Source organism: Epinephelus lanceolatus, chromosome 24 (assembly GCF_041903045.1).
Source record: "Epinephelus lanceolatus isolate andai-2023 chromosome 24, ASM4190304v1, whole genome shotgun sequence".
Lineage (NCBI taxonomy): Eukaryota > Metazoa > Chordata > Actinopteri > Perciformes > Serranidae > Epinephelus > Epinephelus lanceolatus.
The window spans coordinates 2,307,014-2,324,565 of record NC_135757.1 but is presented as its reverse complement, the minus strand read 5'-3'; the positions used below and the strand labels follow the sequence as shown (position 1 = coordinate 2,324,565).

Below are 17,552 nucleotides of genomic sequence, written 5' to 3'. Positions count from 1 at the left end.
TTTCCCCCAAACATCCTCTTGGACTAAACGAGAACTGATTAGATTATGGGAGACAAATACATAGATCAAAGGTCAACATCGTCGTGACCTCGTCTGTCTCATTCTATTGAACGTGATAGCTCAAAAATGTCTGACAGCAATTTTTGGCACAAACATTCTCCCATACGCAATGATGAAGTCATTCGATTTTGGTGATCGAAGGTCAAAAATCAAGATCACTGTAACCTTGCATCCATCTCATTCTTGTGAACGTGATAGTTCAAGAACACTTTCAGAGAATTTCTTCAAATTTGGCACAAACGTCAACTTTGACGAATCTGAATTTGGTGGCCAAAGGTCCCCGTGGCATAGTCTGTGGCATTCTTGTGAACACAATATCTTTGGAACACCTGGAGGAAATGTCTTAAAATTTGACACAAACGTCTACTTAGACTCAACAATGAACAGATTTGACTTTGATTATCAAAGGTCACTGTGACCTTCCATCAGTCTCTGTCTCATTTCGTGAATTTCGTGATATCTCAAGAAAGCCTGGAGGAAATTTACTCAAATTGACACAAAGGTCAGTTCACTCAAGAATGAACTGATTACAATTTGTTGGTCAAAGGTCAAGGTCACAAGGTAACTTTGTGTCTGTCGATATCTCAAAAAACACTTTCAGCAAACTTACTTAAATTTGACACAAACGTCCACTTGGACTCAAGGATGAACTGGCTAGAATTTGGTGGTCAAAGGTCACTGCGACCTCACAGAACATGTTTTTGTCTGTAACTCAAGAATTTCCACGCTAATCACGACAGAACTTCACACAAATGTGTAACAGGACAAAATAATGAAGCGATGACATTTAATATCCAAAAGGTCAAAGGTCATCTTGGCTGTGATATCATCATGTTCTGCATATTATATATTTTGTACCTTCTTGTTCAGACACTTTATTAAATGTATTCAAGAGGGAAATATTGAAACCTTTGCACCTTTAAATCAATAATTCAGATGTGTTTTGGATCATTTTTGCGCATTTCCCTCAAAATCCCGACTGATTTTTATTCAGTTTTTCTGGAAATCACTAGAGTTAAAGATAAAAATGTTTGGCTGAATTCAGAGTCGATGATTTGTTAACTGGTCTTCATATAAAGTGAACAAGATGTGATGGCAAGTTGAAAACAGTCACGTGACGACTCGGACCTATACCGTGTCTCCAGTGGGACTCTGTCAGCAGTTAGTCCATGTGTGTCACCATCTGAAGCCTCTCTGTGTTGTTTGGGTTTGAAGTTCTGCTGTGAATCGGGGTTAACGGGGAATTCATGTATTCCTCTGGTGCGCTGCACTTAAAAGCAGCCGAGCCCCATTAGCCGCCGCTGCCCTCTTTTTTTATTCGGCGCTCTTTATTTTCCTCTCCCCCCTCAGCTGGATCTTTTCCATCCAGCTGGCTCCAGACCAGAAGCTCCCGTTCCCTACGAGACCCGTTCAAACACTTTAAAAAGACGGAGGCGAAAGTCCTCGGCTAATGAACACCGCTCGGCTCTGATGGTTCAAGGGTCCATCTGGGCTGGACTTCAGGTCGGAGAGGGCGGCGCTGACAGATGTTGTGTTGGATAATCAGCTGCTTCGTTCAGGATCTCCTCTGCAGCAACACTCAGACTGTGGTTCAGTCGTTATGAGCTCACACTGTGCAGACAAATATTGTTTAATCCAACAAAAGCTCAGCTCAGATCCAAGAGGAGATCCCAGAGATGATTCTCCAGACCTCCAGACTCTCACTCAAGATCCTCTTACTTCCATCTTCCCGCGCTTTCAGCTGCTTCAAACAGTCTTTATAGTTTCACAGCGTTCACACACATTTTCACAGATGAATTAATAAAACTTTTCCACAATATTTTCCCTCATGTCCATGACTTTAAGTAGTTTAACATGTGCAGGCATATATCACCACACAGCCATGCATTATTACACCCACACGTCCCAGGTATTTACAGATAAGCAAACTGCTAACACATGCTAACTACTACTTTACTGATACCATCAATGCCAAATTAGACACATTAATGTATAAACAGATACAAGACTAAAATAAATAAATACAGAAATATATAAATGAATGAACAAGTGTGGGAATAAATACACTGTATACATAAATAACCATGAAAAATAATACACAAATGTATAAATAACTGTACAAATATAGAAGTAAATACAGACATAAATACTGGAATAAATTCACCAAAAAATTAAACTGAATGAATGTATGAAAACATACATTAATACGTACATACATACATAAAAAATACATAAATTAATAAATAAGTAAGTGGAGGAATAAAGACCATAATAAATAAATAAAAATGGAAATAAATATATGTAAGATTAAATACATGAATGTAGAAATAGATACAGGACTAAAATAAATAAATAAATTCATAAGTGTGGGAATAAATACACTTAATAAATAATGATGAAAAAAAAACAAATGTATAAATATATTAATAAAAAGTAAATACAGACATAAATACTGAAACAAACAAACAAAAAGTATTACATTTACTGAATGAAAATATTATATAAAAATAAATAAATGTAGGAATAATAAATGAATAAATAAGAGTGAGAATAAATACACTAAAAAAAAGATACAGTGGGGAAAATACATAAACATTTAAATAAATATACCAATAAAATAGAAATTAAATACAGACATAAATACATGAATAAATAAATAAAATAAATAAATGTAAGAATAAATATGAGATAAATAAATTAATACCAAATTAAAGAAAAATATATAAATAGATATGGGACTAAAATAAACAAATAAAATTAATTAATTAATAAATGCATAAAGTGTGGCAATTAATACATGAAATTAATAATAAATAACAATGGAAGAAATACATAAATGTCAAAATAAATTATTTGACAAAAAATAAATACATAAATAAATGTAGGAATAAATACTGGAACAAATTAAACAAATGGAAAAAAAAAAAAAAAATGTAATAAATATCAGAATAAATAAATGAATAATTAAGACGGCCATATATGGTCACTTTGCAAAGCGTCAAGGCCCCTCCCCTTCTCAGGAGACAGAAAATCGCTCTGAGGATTTCATCCTGGTACCTAACAGCAGTCAGGGTACTGTTGGCTCTGACACGGAGGTCTGTGTGACCCTCCAAGGATCTGCCTCCCCAGACCGTCACTGACCCACCACCAAACCAGCCCCGATGGTGGACCTGCCAGTTCTGGTGTTCTCTGGTGAATGATGGAGCTGCACAGTGCTGGGCTGTGAGCACAGGTCCCACTAGAGGACGTGGGGCCCTCATGCCACCCTCATGGAGTCTGTTTCTGACGGTGTGGTCAGAAACATGCACACCAGTAGCCTGCTGGAGGTCAGTGTGGTGTTCACTGCAGTAAACATGTCCCTCCTTCACCACTGTGGGCAACAATCACGCCTCAAACCTCAGATTGTTTCTTTCATTGGCTCCTTATTTCTGACAGTGAATCCTTCGCTCCTCTGTGGTGTGACGTGTGGCGTGTCATCGTGTCATGATGGCGTTGGGAGTATCCGCAGGGGGCCAAGGGCACAGGGAGCTTTTCAAGGTGGACTCTCCCTCTAACAAGCCGTCGCTGGGCCTCTGTCAAACTTCCCCTCCTCCCCCAACATCTCCGCAGCCCAAACGCAGGGCATTAATGCAAATTATGGTCTGATAATTTAATAACTTTGCCGGCTTGATCTGTCCTTTTTATTACAATTATCATCAGGCAGGGGGTTGCGTTCCATCATCAGAAAATAAACACCATCGATCATCCTTGTAATGATTAGCCGCTGACAGGCCGAGCTGCGCTCTGCATAAATGGACTGTAATGCGGCGAGCTGGAGAGCAGAGCCGAGCGGGGACCATGTTTTCTGTAAACTTTGGCTTCACGTCGGGGTTATTAACCGTGCTGATAATCACAGCGAGGCTCCCTTTATGTCCGCAGCCAGCAGAGGAGAGTGTTTCTTAAAGGATTACGTCAGGGGAGACTGACTCAAGCTCAAAACTCTGAGCCAAGACATGCAGCCGGGGCCTGTTAAGTCTTTCCAGAAAGAGTCTGGAAGGTGCCAGAGCCATACACGGAGCTGGCACCGGCCGCCGCCTCAGCGTCAGGGCCTCCCTCTTAATTGCAGTGGAAAAATGATGCTGCATTTCCCGCCTGTTGAAGCAGCTTGTAAAGAAGCCCTCCTCCCGCAGAGAGAAAAGCTTGATTTATAAACTTAAAGACGAGGAATCGGGCTGTGGGGGCTTTTTGGCACGGCGCGAGCCCATTTTCACCAAAACATTAACAAACTTAAATCAGCGGTGCATGAGGTGCTGAATGTTTTATGCTGTCTGTGTTCACAAACACTCAGCGAGCAGCCGGCCTTTAAACACAGAGACGCTTTGTTCTCTGCCTTCTTAAAACCGCAGCAGTGTCTCGAGAAAAAAACAGCCGCTTTACATGGTGCGGTACCGACAGGAAATGAAGTGATGTATTGGTAAAAAAAAAATCAACACTTGACAGGAAACGCAGGGACGTCTCGGGAAGAAAGAACCACTTTTTGTGGCACTACCCCGGCAGGAAACACGACTTCTCTGTAAAAAAAAACCAACCGCTTCTCATGACACTGTCCTGGCAGGAAGCAAAGTGATGTCTCTGGGAAAGACAGATGCTTTTCGTGGCACTATTAGGGCAGGAGGTGCAGTGATGTCTCAGTGAAAGCACCTTTTTTTCTGGCACTATTCTGGCAGGAAACGAAATGTTGTCTCTGGGAAAAGCAACCCCTTTTCGTGGCACTATCCCGGCAGGAAACGCAGTGACGTCTTGGTAAATAACAACCACTTTCCGTGGCACTATCTGGGCAGGAGGTGCAGTGATGCCTCCGGAGAAAAATGCCGCTTTTTTTTTGGCACTATCCCGGCAGGAAACGCAACATCAGCTTGGTAAAAAAACAACCACTTTTTGTGACAATATATTGACAGGAAACAGAGTGACATCCTGGTAAAAACTAAACAATTTTTGTCGCCCTATCCCGGCAGGAAATGCAGTGATGTCTCAGTAAAGAACAGTCACTTTTTGTGGCACTATTGCGGCAGAATGCTGCCACTATCCTGGCAGCAGACACCACGACGTCTTGGGGAAAAATAATGACTTGTCGTGGCACTATCCTGGCAGGAAATGAGGTGATGTCCTGGTAAAAAACAAACAGTTTTTGTGGCACTATCCTGACAGGATGCGTAGTGATGTCTTGGTAAAATATAAACAGTTTTGTGGCACCATATTGGCAGGAAACACAGCAATGTCTTGGTAAAAAACAACTGCTTTCAGGGCACTATCCTGGCAGGAAACAAAGGGATGTCCTGGTTAAATCTAAACAGTTTTTGTGGCACTGTTTTGGTACTAAATGCAACAATGTCTTTTCGTGGCGCTATCCCGGCAGGAAACGCAGTGACGTCTCGGTAAAAAACAACCACTTTCCGTGGCACTATCTGGGCAGGAGGTGAAGTGATGCCTCGGGGGGGAAAATGACACTTTTTTTTTGGCACCATCCCGACAGGAAATGCAACGTCAGCATGGTAAAAAACAACCACTTTTTGTGGCACTTTCCCGGCAGGACACGAGGTGATGTATCGGTACAAGATAAACAATTTTCGTGGCACTATCCCAGCTGGAAACATAGCAACGTCTTGGGGGAAAAAAAATCACTTTTTGTGGCGCAATATTGGCAGAATGCGGAATGACGTCGTGCCAGAAAATACCTATTTTTGTGGCACTATCCCGACAGGAAACGCAGCAATGTCTCATTAAGAAACAACCACTTGTTGTGGCATTCTTCTGGCAGGAAACACAGCAATGTCTTGGTAAAAAGCAACTGCTTTCATGGCACTATCCTGGCAGGAAACAACGTGACGTCCTGGTAAAAACTAAACAGTTTTTGTGGCACTTTATTGGCACTAAATGCAACAATGTCTTTCAAAAACAACCACTTTCAAGGCACTTTCCCGAAAGGAAACACAGTGATGTCTTGGTAAAAAAAAAAAAACAACCGCTTTTTGTGGCACCATTCTGGCAGGCAACAAGGTGATGTCTTGGTATATGATAAACAGTTTTCATGGCACTATCCCAGCAGGAAACAAAGTGATGTCTTTGGGAAAAATGAGGTGATGTCTTGTTAAAAACCAAACACTTTTTGCGGCAGTATCTTGGCAGGCAACAAGGTGATGTCTTGGTATATGATAAACAGTTTTCATGGCACTATCCCGGCAGGAAACAAAGTGATGTCTCTGGGAAAAACGAGGTGATGTCTTGTTAAAACCTAAACAGTTTTTGCGGCAGTATCTTGGCAGGCAACAAGGTGATGTCTTGGTAAAATACAAACAGTTTTCGTGGCGCCATATTGGCAGGAAGTGCAGTGTTGCATGAGCTGGTGAATGTTTGATGCTCTGTGCACTCGGAGCCTCGAGCACAGAAAGAAAAGACTTTGTGAAGAAGCTGTCTGACTTTCTTCAGTCTGATTAACTCCTCCGACGAGTCTTAGAGGAGAGAATCAGGTATTTATGATTCATGGTTAAAATGTTCATACCTCTGTTCACAGGCTATGAAATAATAGCATCGCTCCGTGCTAACGCCTCGTCTTTGCCAATGATGCAGGAGGAGGGGGGGGGGGAGGAGGGGGGGAGGTGGGGGAGTTAAAAATTGAGACACAAACACTCAGCGAGCAGCCGGCCTTTCCACACAGAGCTGCTTTGTTCTCTCCCTTTTTGCTTCTCGGCTTTGAAACGGCCAGCAGAGATGAACTCCCCTCCAGGAGAACGTGTTTTCTCTGCCTGACCACAACGGGATCCTCAAAACCACCGCCGCCTTTCTTGTTAAGACTTTTTTTTTATTAAAAGAAGTGTTCACACACAAACGCCGTTACACCGTTGACCCTCGGTGCCAGATCAAAGATGGCTGCTCCTCAGGTTCAGGTGTTCCTCACTGAGACGAACACGCGGCTGCTGTTGGAGGAGAATCCACATCTCTGCGTCCCACCGGAGCTTTACTGCCTCTCGAGTGCAGCGTCAATATTTAAAGGCTCGTTTGGAGGCTGTGGGGTGTTTTCACATCACCTAAATACGTGAAATCAGACGTCTCAAGTTAATGTATTAATCATATTATTATTATTATTATTACAGATTGAATTCAGACTCATGTAACAGAAAAATCAACTCTTCATTAAAGCTGCAGTGTTTTTGTTTCTCTGCTGTTCAGTTTTTCCAGTGATGAGAGTACATTCAGTCAAATGATGCGCCTGCTTTACAGTTAAGAAGTACTCTGCTGGGTTCTACGGTGGCCCTGAGGGTCAAAACACAACAACATTTCAGAACACACAACAACATTTTTGAAAACTAAACAATATTTTAAGGATCACAACATTTCATGAAACAAAACAACATCTCAGAAAAAATAAAACTATTGAAAATAAAAAAACAAACATTGCCGAACTGAAAACATACAAAACCTCCCCCAAAAAAACAACAACATAATTTTTAAAGACGAAACAATATTTCAGAAATCACAACATTTCATAAAACAAAACAAAATTTCGGAACACAAAACATTAAAAATAAAAAAGAAAATCAAAAAACACTACAACATTTCAAAAAACAACATTTCAGAAAAAATAAACTATTAAAAATAAAAAAACAAACATTTCGGAAAACAAAATATTAGTAATAAAAAAATAAACATTTAAAAAAACATCAAAAATAAAAATACTAAACATTTCAGAAAAAATAAACTAGTAATGAATAATAATAAATTAATAAATAAAAAAAAACATTTCGGAACACAAAACATACCAAACCCCCCCCAAAAAAAACATCATTTTTGAAAACTTCATGAAACAAAACAAAATTTTGGAACACAAAACATAAAAAAAAACAACAACAACAAAAAAAAAACAACACTACAACATTTCGGAAAACAAAACATTAGGATTAAAAAACTAAACATTAAAAAAAAAAAAACCTAAACATTTCAAAAAACAACATTTCAGAAAAAATAAACTATTAAAAATGAAAAAACAAACATTTTGGAACACAAAACATACAAAAAATAAAAAATACTAAACATTTCAAAAAACAACATTTTAGAAAACAAAACATAAAAAAAACAAAAAACAAAACAAAATATCCTTAAATCTTCCTAAAACAACACAACATTAAAAAAAAACCTGTACATGTAAGAAAAACTAGAATATTTTACAAAACAACATTTTAGAAAACAAAAACATTTGTGTTTTGGTAAATGTTGTGTTTTGACTCTCAGGGCCACCGTACCATCCAGTCAGCAGAAAAAAAATCTACATCGTACATTAATGCAAACCAGTGATATGTTACATTTGTACATTATTATGTCGTGGATTCATTGAAACTTCACATTTCATCAACTTTGACTCTGACTACCTGCTGTCTGAAGCGTCATCACAGCAGTAAAGTGGGTTGTTATAAATCACCCATATCTGATGCAGTGATGATGATGACTCACTAAAATAACCAGTTTTATTGTTTGTTGGTGTTGAACAGTCGTCTCCACGCCCTCCACCATCTCCTCCAGCTCCTGATGACGGACTCAGCTCATCAACTACGTCACTTCAGAAACACTGATATGAAACACACAGATGTAAAATATTCTTGGTTTGTAGAAACACCAACATTTTGTCGCGGTGACCGAGCCGAGTCTAATCAGAACCCGGCAGCCGTCAGCAGACACCTGCTCCGTGACACCTGGACCGTCCCGGCATATGTTTAGTGGTGTGACTCCTCAGAGAAGGAGGACCGGGTGACGAGGAGGAGAGGGCACAGCGAGGAGGGGCGTTTTAATGAGGACCTCCATCCTCAAACCTCCGGAGAGCCGAGACCTGGAGGACCCAGCGAGGTGGCGGTGCTGACCTCCCTCAGCTCAGACCCTGCAGCTCACTGCTCCTCCTCCTCCTCCTCTTCTGGTCCTGACTCAAACATTTAAACTTTAGTTTGATATTCTGGAGCAACTTCAGCAGGTAAATAATGACTAACATCAAGAGTTAAAGCACCTTTAAATATGTTTTATTAAAGTTAAAATAAAAACACATGGAGGTACTGAATGAGTTAATTTGGGGTGTATCTATAATTCGTCGTGTATATTCTTCATCTCCAGCCACATTTTTTGGCACGCTCTCATCTCACAGTGTCACCAATACATAGGCAAAAAATACATCAAAACGTGCTGAATGATCACAAATCTCGTGCTGTGACTTTTCTCCGATTTTTGCGCAACTTTTCACAAAAATCGCAAAAATACTGCGCTTAATGTTCAACGTGAGCAGAGCTAAAGTCACTCTGTTTTGGGGCCGTACCAAATCGCCAAACTTTGACGCAGAAAAATGATTAAAACTTTAAACAGTTCATGAGACTCTGGACTTAATTTGGCTAAATGGCCGTTTTGATAGCAAGTACGGTTTTCACGAAAATCTCAAAACAACTGCGTTAAATTTCCCTCACAGGAAATAACGGGGGATCAATGTAAACAGAGCTAAAATCATATGTTTTTAGGGCAGTCCGTCATGAACATGATATCTCAAGAATGCCTTGTGGATATCTCTTCAAATTTGGCACAAACGTCCATTGTGAGTCACAGCTGAACTGATGAGACTTTGGTGGTCACAGGTCACTGTGACCTTGCGTCAGTCTCCTTCTCATTTTGTGAATTGCGTGATATCTGAGAAAGCCCTCGAGAGAATTTCCCTCAAATTTGGCACAAACATCCACTTGGACTCAATGATGAACTGATTAGATAAACCTGGTGGCAGACAGAGCAGCTGAGTGAAAGTGAGGCTCATAGGGAACCAATCCAAACCACAATCTTACAGACATTTCTTTGTGCCATCAACATTTGCTTCATAATGTTAAGTTAAATTAAAAATCTGATGTTTTTCCACCTTAAACGGCCGCAGACACCAACCCATCTTCCTCCACAGTGTCCTTGATGAAGCCTCTGACCCTCCTCCTGTGCAGCAGCTCCAGGTCTCTGCCTGAAATGTGCCTGAACGCCTCCTCACCGAGCTGATTTCATGTAAATGACGGCCGCTGCTCTGCTTCCACGAGACATCGCATGTAATAACCGGCACATTGTTTTTTAAAAGCTCTCGGCGTTGTTGCTTTTTTTTTTTTTTTACGGTGATGAGCCGTTAATATCGCAGCGTCCCTCCAACAGATGGCATGTTGTTGGAAAACAGATGTTATTTTGCATAGGAACATATCATGAATATGGATGCTGTATTAGTTCATGACACTGAAGGCCTCGGCTGATGATCGCATGGCGCTCTCCTCCTCAACAACAGTGCAGAACATTTTAACTGCGACTGGAAGTTTGATGTCTTTATTTTAACGGCAGACAGTTCTGTAATGTCTCATATTGTTTGTTGTGCTCGGTAATAAAACAGAAAAGTATGAATACCAGAGCAACAGAGCAGCGTTCATCCTCTGAAGCAGGGTCGTTCTTAATCGATTGATCTGCTGATTATTTTCTTATTTAATTGTTTAGTCGATAAAATGTGAAATAAAATAATCCATTTGGGTTCCTCTGAGTCTGCAGGCATGTCTCCAATGACTTGTCTTGTTGGACCAACATTTAAAATCCACAAAAATACAATAATATTTAACTAATATGTTTGAGGAGCTGAAAACAAACATTTTATGCCGTTTTTGCTTGAAAAATGGCAAAAAAAACAGACAAATAAAGAACTTATTTTTATGAACTTATCAGCAAAATCCAAAGACGAGATATTACATGAGCTTTGATCCATGAAAAGCAGTTGTTTATTACTGAGATATCCCTGTGTTGCCTGCCAAAATATTGCCATGAAAAGCAGTTGTTTTCACCAAGACATATCTCCGTTTCCTGCCAGGTTAGGGCCCCACAGGGCAGTTGCTTTTTACAGGGACAATGCTGAGTTCACTGGTGAGATAGTGCTACAAAAAAGACATTGTTTTACTGAGACATCACTGCATTTCCTGCCAACATAGTGCCACGAAAAACGGTTGTATTTTACCGAGACATCGACCTGTTTATTACCGCGATAGTGCCACGAAAAGTTGTCCTTTTTTACCCAGATGTCGCTTCATTTCCTGCCAAGACAGTGCCAAGAAAAGCGGTTGTTCTTACCCAGACATAGCTCCGTTTCTTGCCGGGACAGTACCGCAAGAAGTGGCTGTTTATCACCGAGACATCGCTGTGTTTCCTGCCGGGATAGTGCTACAAAAAAGACATTGTTTTACCAAGACAAAACTGCATTTCCTGCTGGGATAGTGCCACGAAAAGCGGCTGTTTTTTACTGAGACATCACTGTGTTTCCTGCCAACATAGTGCCACGAAAAACGGTTGTATTTTACCGAGACATCGACCTGTCCACTGCTAAGATAGTGCCACGAAAAGTTGTCCTTTTTTTACCCAGATGTCGCTTCATTCCCTGCCAAGGTAGTGCCAAGAAAAGCGGTTGTTCTTACCCAGACATAGCTCCGTTTCTTGCCGCAACAGTATCGCAAGAAGTGGCTGTTTTTCACAGAGACACTGCAGTGTTTCTTGCCGGTATACTGCCACAAAAATGTCCAGTTTCAACATATCGGCTACATAAAATCATGCAAACGTAACGAGGTTTACAGAAACATACGTTAGCAACATGTTCTCTGTGGTGTTGGTTGTTGATAGAGTCTGTAGGAGAGTTCGACTGGGAACCAGAAACATTCTCTCACACTGCTGCAGAGTTTCTCACTTTCTCCATTAAACATTAAACACTCTGTTAAAGGACCATACCGCTGTTTTTGTCCTTTAACACTTCATCGCAGCGTTGACCTCAGATTCTGACGATGGAGATTATTCAGAGGCTCTTAGTTAATATTAAGCAGCCGTTGACACGGGGGCCCCGGCGCTCGCTCTCGGCAGGGAGGTGGCCCTATTGAAATGAGAGGAGCCGCGCCTTAATAATACATTTGTCCCACAGGGGCCACCCATGCAAAAAAGTCTGCTTTTCTGGAGTTGCGAGGTGCTGCGGATCATACAGATCCGAACAGATCATCAGTCGATTCTTACAGAGGTAAAGAAAAGGTTGTTTTATATGGTTTATGCTCGTCTCGATGGTTCGGTGGAAGGTGGTCATTAAAGTCTGAGCCGTCTTTCGTCTGTCTATCTCTTGATGTTCCAACAAAATCAAACATGTTAAGTATCATCCCAAGATTTCAGTCTCGGTTCGTGTAAATACTGAAGTTTAGATTGTGTCCGTCCTGACCACGGCAGCCTGGAGGAGAAGCCTTCAGGACTCTATGTTGAGTTGACTCTGTGTGTGTGTGTGTACAGTTGCTGTGTTGCTTGTCGCTGACTCACATCTGCCGGCGGACACAAATGGAGACAGACAGACTCTCTAACCGCCAGTTTGACCAGAAGCTTCTGAAATTGATTCCTAAATGAGTCTCCAGCTTCAGGAGGCAGCGGCGGCGCTCTGGAGGGGATTTACATATTAGTCTAATAGAAATGAATGAGTGCCGAGCGCTATCCATCATCTGCGCTGACACGGCGAGCTGTGTGATAATCACGCACGTCATGCAGAGCGCCGCTAATGTGATGTGGTGTCATCGCAGGGTGGTGGAGGTCAGAGCAGAGAGTCTCCTTCACGTCGCGCTGCGTCCCGTTGTCACTGCTGGAATTGGAGCCGGTGGCGTCCACGTTGGCCCGGTCGTCACTTTTCATATCATCACGGTGATCGTGGCAGTGACGGGGAGTTTGGCGTCTGACCGCACAGAACGCCGCTGAGTTTGGGTGACTCTTGTGGTGGTCGGCGGTGTCAACCACAGAAGAAGAATTTATTTCTGGGAGCTTTGTTCATTAACTCAACATGCACTTACTGCTTTTCCTTGTAGCTTTTGACCACATGTCAGGGTCTTGATCGGCAGATGGAGGTCAAAGGTTGTCCATCTGAGCAAACTTTATCGGCTGGGGAAGACCCTTAATGTGGCTGAAAGCCCTGGAAAAAAGCAAGTAAGTGCAGGCAACAGTATGTATTAATATATTTAGTTTTATAAGGTCCAGAATAAATATTTTGGGGGTTAATATTCATATTTTTCCATTTTATATAGCTTATAAAAAATAACTAACTAACTAGTATATCAGAAGTATTTTACCATTTTGTACAAACAGGAAATGACGCAAATTGCAAATTAAACTCAATAAAAAGTAAGTAAATCTTTTCCATTGACGTTACACAAACTCTTTCATTATATGAGATCATTATCAAACTGTTTTACACCATCAGCTCTTTATTATCCCTCTGTGACGGTCACCACCTCGGCCGGAGGCATTATGGTTTCTGGTTGCCTGTTCGTCCTTCCCAATGTTGTGAACACAATATCCAAGAATGCCGTAAGGGAATATCCTCAAGTTTGGCACAAATGTCTTCTTGAACTCAACAATGAACTTATTAGATGCACACATGATTGGTAGTCGGTTGGAAGTCATCGTTCAAAGTTGAAGGACACAGTGACCTTGTCCGTCCCATTGTCACGAATGCGATACGTCATGGTCACCTTGAGGGAATTCAAATTTGGCACAAGTCAAAGATGTGTCAAGGATAAACTGATTAGATTTTGGTGGGCAAAGGTCAAAGTCAATGTGACCTTATCCATCTCATTCTTGTGAGTGCGGTATTTGGCACAAACATCCACTTTGAGTCAAGAATTTGGTAGCCGAAGGTCAAAGATCAAAGGTCACTGTGACCTCACAAAATATGTTTTTGGCCATAACTCAAGAATTCATTTACTAATCATGACAAAGTTTCACTAATATGTCTATCTGACACCAGAAGTCACTGACCGAACGCGGCCATTCGACAACTTCAGAATTAACCCGGGTTGTTTCGGGAAAATGCAAAGAATTTAAATGAGAAGAAAAAGAAAAAAGTGATCTAAAGAACTCCAGTTTGCGTCACAATTTGAGCTAATAAAGTAAAGAATTCTTTAACTTCCTGAACTTCAATTCCCCCTTATGTTTCCCCTTAAGTAGCTTTTGTGTTACACAATTTCGCCTCCGTGCTGGTGATAGTTGTGGCCGGACGCATTATGTTTTTGGGTTGTCTGTCCATCTGTCTGTCCCGTTCTCATGAACACAATATCTCAAGAATGCCTTGTGGAAATGTCTTCAAATTTGGCACAAAGGTGCCCTTAGACTGAAGGAAGAATTCATTAGATTTTTAGGGTTCATAGGTCAAAGGTCAAGGTTGTGACCTTGTCTGTCTCATTCTCGTGAATGTGATATCTCAAGAATACACTGAAGGAATTTCCTCAAATTTGGCACAAACGTCTACTTTGAGTCAAGGATTAACTGATTTGAATTTGGTGGCCAAAGGTCACTGTGACCTCATCAGTTGCATTCTCATGAACATAATATCTCAAGAAACACCTGCAGGGAATTTCTTCAAATTTGGCACAAACGTCCATTTGGACTCAAGAATTAAGTGATTAATATTTTGTGGTCAAAGGTCACTGTGAGCTCATGAGACATGTTTTTGGCCATAACTCAGGAATTGATACAACAACCTAGTCATGGTTTGGAAAAGATCATGTTTGGGCTTAAAATACCTGGTTTTGGGAGCACAAGCCCGGCAGGTCTTGAACAGTGGTCTGGAAACTTGGCAGGGAATGCGCCTAGGTGTCATGCCATCTACGTATTGTACTACTCATATACTACGTCACTTTAGAAAGTTGATATATGTATGAAATGCAACCTATTCCTGGTTTACAGAAATGTATAATGCCACCGTTTTCTTCTGGAGACTGGACTGGAACATTTAAGTGTGGCCCCAGGCTGAAAGAGGAAAAAAAGTCCACCTTAACAAATCTCATTTCAAGATTATATTAATGTGATTCTGTGCTGTAGATGGCAGTGTGTGTAAATGTGTGTGTGGAGGCTGGTCCGAGTGTTTTGAGACTCTCGTCTCTCATAAAGAGTTCCTCTCACACGGAGCCCCGAGAGATGCGGGAGAATGCAGCGCTCGCTGTAAAACACATTCCTGCAAAGGCCTTTAAACTCTGAGCCGATGGGCCTGTTCTGCGCCTCGCCGCCGGTCCAGCTCGTAAAAACTCAAGTGCTGATTGGAGACGACTCGCAGCTGAGTCGGACTCTACAGAGGAATCACTTGAACGTGTCGCTCAGTGAAATCAGAGACAGTTGGGTGATCCCTGCTTCTTCCTGCGGTGCTCTTGACTTATGTCTGAAATTCTTTCTTTAGATCTCCTGTGGAAGCTCGGACATTATCTTTCAAATTTCGGATGTCGGAGCTTTGTTTCGGGGAACTTTCTGCCTTTAGTTAAAAGTTAAGACAACAGGATTGTCATGCAGCAAAGGTCCTTGATCGGTCTCGATCTGGGGACGCTGCAGCTCTCGGCCTTCACCTCAGCCCTTCACCTCCGCTCTGCACTCACCATCTGCTCTCACACTTAACTTCAGCCAAAATGACGTCTTTCTGTGATGCATTTATAGCTAGATCCTCTGTAAAACCCTCAAACAGCTATGGCACACTCCTTCAGCATGGTAGATGGCTCTTTGATGTCATTTCTAACAGATCTCTTTGTCTCTGTTCACTTCCAGGACACCAGGAGATGGTTTCACAGACGTCTGCAGGACGAGGTATGTTCAGGAAATGTTGCATTTCCCCTCAGTGTCCAGTAGACTCTGATAAATGTCAGTCATTTACTGAACAACAGCCGCACCAACAGATGGTTAAGATCTCATTTCATGATGTGAAACACAGAGACTAAAACTAAAATCTGATCATCTGTGCAGGACTGGAAATAAGATTCAGAAACGAAGCCTTAACAATCAGATAAGATACAAAGAAAGCTGCGGGCTCCAAAGGAAGCCAGGTCACCAGGAGAAGATGTCGGCATCCTAAGTTTCTGCAAACCTCAAATATCTACATTTGCACGTTTCATTCAGTGTTTCTAAAGTGCCGTAGTTTATAAGCAGACTTTGGGGCACAGTAGATGGTGTGACACCTCAGTGAGACGCCTGCCAAGTCACTGTTGCTATTTCCGTGACTTTTAGGCACCAAACACAGTGTTTTGTGGTGACCGGTCACTTTTGGCTGTTTTTACTGAGACATCGCTTCACTTGTTGCCAGAATAGTGCCATGAAAAGCGTCTGTTTTTACAAACACAATGCCACCTTGCTTGACGGGGTAATGCCACCAAAAGCAGCTTTTTTTACCAAGACATTGCTGCATTTCCTGCCGGGACAACGCCACAAAAAGCATTTGCATTTCACAGAAATATCACTAATCTTCCAGCAGGGATTGTGCCTCCAAAACTTCATCTTTTCCAAACCATAACCAAAAGGTTTTTGTGCCTAAATCAAACCAGGTGTTAACCACAGCTGCATTATAACGTACAGATGTAATAAATCTGGTTTACAGAGACGTATGATGCCAACATATTTTCTAGAGACTTGGTTGTCCTCAGACAGATGATGACTCCAAAGAGCTTTCAAGGTGAGAGAGGCCTCTGATATCAGCTCCTCTTACTTCTTAATTTACTAAATACCCATTAAGAGCTTGAGTCAAATACTTAATGTGAATTTGAGCTGCACTACCTGAAGGAATTAAAGATGTGACATGTAACTTTTCTGCATTCAAATGTCAAAATCAATGTTATAAGCTTTGTTGAGTTGTATATCAGCATTGTCCCAAATGTTTCCAACAATACGTCAGGGTTGTGTTTGTCTGCCAGAAGCTTCATAATTAGACTTTTTTTCTCCAGTTTTAAGCCACATTTTTACGACACACTTTTTAGATCTCGGTTTTTATTTACTATTTGGATGAAGGATTTTAGTTTTTGGGACGTCTTGATTTGAAGTTATCAGAGAAACAAGCTGAACAAACGTTAGCGGCAGCTCAGCTCCGGCTCCTGATGCACCAAACAGCATCAGAAAAACACTGATTTTAACATGAAACCGCTTTATTCATCGTTTTTAGGGGTTTCAGTCACCTGGTCTGTTTGTTTTGGAGAGGAGGAGACCTCTGTGGATAATTCAGCTCCTTGTAAAAACCTCCTGAACATCTTAATCTGAAGTTATTAGAGAAACAAGCTGGACAAACGTTAGCGGCAGCTCAGCTGCTGCTGCGCCAAACAGCATCAGAAAAACGCTGATTTTAACATAGCATGGCTTTATTCGTCGTTTTTATCGGTTTAAATCACCTGTTTCAGTTGTTTGGGAGAAGAAGAGGCCTTTGTGGATAATTTGGCTCATGAACGATGAACACTGAAGGAATTCTAACCGGGAGAAACTGACTGTAATGACAACATTGCTACTGTTTTGATTGACTGTTTTTACGGCAGAAAATTGCATCCTTTACATTAAAAAATTGGAACAATTTGCTGCAAAATATCTTTTCAAAATCATCCTATTGCCAGTTTACTTGCATCATTTCCTCGACTGAAATCTGTTCTTAATGTTCTATAATTACGTTTATGATC

At 41.2% G+C, this 17,552-nt stretch overlaps 1 long non-coding RNA gene across 1 annotated transcript in view; it reads left to right on the top strand.

Moving 5' to 3' along the window:
• LOC117250118 (uncharacterized) overlaps positions 1–17,552 on the top strand; it is a 46,376-nt gene that overhangs the window by 5,681 nt on the left and 23,143 nt on the right. Inside the window, exon 2 of the long non-coding RNA XR_004501059.2 lies at positions 15,670–15,708. This is a non-coding gene — a long non-coding RNA (uncharacterized LOC117250118). The remainder of the gene's footprint in view (positions 1–15,669; positions 15,709–17,552) is intronic.